Raw genomic sequence first — 3,063 nt, forward strand, 5'->3', positions numbered from 1 at the left:
GAGAAAAATTTATAGCACTAAATGCCCACATGAGAACGTGGGAAAGATCCAGAATTGACACCCTAACATCATGATTAAAAGAACTAGAGAAGTAAGAGCAAACAGATTCAAAAGCTAGCAGAAGACAAGCAATAACTAAGATCAGAGCAGAACTGAAGGAGATAGAGACATGAAAAACCCTTTAAAAATATCAGAGAACCCAGGAGTTGTTTTTTTGAAAAGATTAACAAAATAGATGGACCGCCAGCCCAAATAATAAAGAAGAAAACAGAGAAGAATCAATTAGACACAATAAAAAATGATTAAGAGGACATCACCACCAATCCCACAGAAATACAAACTACCATCAGAGTATACTATAAACAAATCTACGTAAATAAACTAGAAAATTTATAAGAAATGGATAAATTCCTGGACACATACACCCTCCCAAGACTAAACAAGGAAGAAGTTGAATCCCTGAATAGACCAATAGCAGGCTCTGAAATTGAGGCAGTAATTAATAGCCTACCAACCAAAAAAAGCCCAGGACCAGACGGATTCACAGCCCAATTCTACCAGAGGTAAAAGAGGAGCTGGTACCATTCCTTCTGAAACTATTCAAACAATAGAAAAAGAGGAACTCCTCCCTGACTCATTTTATGAGGACAGCATCATCCTGCTACCAAAACCTGGCAGAGACACAACAAAAAAAGAAAATTTCAGGCCAATATCCCTGATGAACATCAATGCAAAAATCCTCAATAAAATGCTGGCAAACCGAATCCAGTAGTATATTAAAAAGCTCATCCACCACAATCAAGTTGGCTTCATCCCTCGGATGCAAGGCTGGTTCAACATACACAAATCAATAAACATAATCCATGACATAAACAGAACTAATGACAAAAACCAGATGATTATCTCAATAGATGCAGAAAAGCCCTTCGATAAAATTCAACACCCTTCATGCTAAAAACACTCAATAAACTAGGTATTGATGGAACATATCTAAAAATAATAAGAGCTATTTATGACAATCCAAAGCCAATATCATACTGAATGGGCAAAAGCTGGAAGCATTCCCTTGGAAAACCATCACAAGACAAGGATGCCCTCTCTCTCCACTCCTATTCAACATAGTATTGTAAGTTCTGGCCAGGGCAATCAGGCAAGAGAAAGAAGTAAACGTATTCAAATAGGAAGAGAGGAAGTAACTGTCTCTGTTTTCAGATGACATAATTGTATATTTAGAAAACCCCATCATCTCAGCCCAAAAACTCCTTAAGCTGATAAGTAACTTCAGCAAAGTCTCAGGACACAAAATCAATGTGCAAAAATCACAAGTATTCCTATACACCAATAATAGATAAATAGAGAGCCAAATCATGAGTGAATTCCCTTTCACAATTGCTACAAAGAGAATAAAATACTTAGAAATACAACTTATAAGGGACATGAAGGACCTCTTCAAAGAGAACTACAAACCACTGCTCACGGAAATAAGAGAGGACACAAACAGAGAGGATATAAGAAAATAAGAGAGCAAAAACATTCCATGCTCATGGATAGGAAGAATCAATATCATGAAAATGGCCATACTGCCCAAAGTAATTTATAGATTGAATGCTATTCCCATCAAGCTGCCATTGGCTTTCTTCACAGAATTAGAAAAAGCCACTTTAAATTTCATATGGAACCAAAAAAGAGCCTGTATAGCCAAGACAATCTTAAGCAAAAAGAACTAAAGCTGGAGGCATCCTGCTACCTGACTTCAAACTATACTACAAGGCTACAGTAACCAAAACAGCATGGTACTGGCACTAAAACAGATATATAGATCAATGGAACAGAACAGAGGCCTCAGAAATAACACCAGACATCCACAACCATCTGATCTATGAGAAACCTGACAAAAACAAGCAATGGAGAAAGGATTCCCTATTTAATAAATGGTGTTGGGAAAACTGGCTAGCCATATGCAACAAACTGAAACTGAACCCTTTCCTTACACCTTATACAAAAATTAGCTCAAGATGGATTAAAGACTTGAACATAAGACCTAAAACCTAAAAGAAAACCTAGGCAATACCATTCAGGACATAGGCATGGGCAAAGACTTCATAACTAAAACACCAAAAGCACTTGCAATAAAAGCCAAAATTGACAAATGGGATCTAATTAAACTAAAAAGCTTCTGCACAGGAAAATAAATATCATTAGAGTTAATAGGCAACCTACAGAATGGGAGAAAAATTTTGCAATCTCTCCATCTGACAAAGGGCTAATATCCAGAAACTACAAGGAACTTAAACAAATTTACAAGAAAAAAAACAGACAACCCCATCAAAAAGTGGGCAAAGGATGTGAACAGACACTTCTCAAAAGAAGACATTTATGTGGCAAACATATGAAGAAAAGCTCATCCTCACTGGTCATCAGAGAAATGCAAATCAAAACCACAATGAGATACTATCTCACGTCAGTTAGAATGGCAATCATTAAAAAGTCAGGAAACAACAGATGCTGGAGAGGATGTGGAGAAATAGGAACGCTTTTACACTGTTGGTGGGAGTATAAATTAGTTCAACCATTGTGGAAGACAGTGTGGCAAATCCTCAAGGATCTAGAACTAGAAATATCATTTGACCCAGCTATCCCATTACTGGGTATATACCCAAAGGAATATAAGTCATTCTACTAGCAAGACACATGCACATGTATGTTTATTACAGCACTATTCACAATAGCAAATACTTGGAATCAACTCAAATGCCCATCAATGATAGACTGGATAAAGAAAATGTGGCACATATACACCATGGAATACTATGCAGCCATTAAAAAGAATGAGTTCATGTCCTTTGCAGGGACATGGATGAAGCTGGAAACCATCATTCTTAGCAAACTAACACAGGAACAGAAAACCAAACACTGTATGTTCTCACTCATAAGTGGGAGTTGAACAATGAGAACATATGGGCACAGGGAGAGGAACATCACACACCAGGGCCTGTTGCAGGGTGGGGGGTAAGGGGAGGGATAGCATCTTGAGAAATACCTAATGTAGATGATGGGTTGATG

This window comes from Rhinopithecus roxellana, chromosome 13 (genome assembly GCF_007565055.1).
Source record: "Rhinopithecus roxellana isolate Shanxi Qingling chromosome 13, ASM756505v1, whole genome shotgun sequence".
NCBI lineage: Eukaryota > Metazoa > Chordata > Mammalia > Primates > Cercopithecidae > Rhinopithecus > Rhinopithecus roxellana.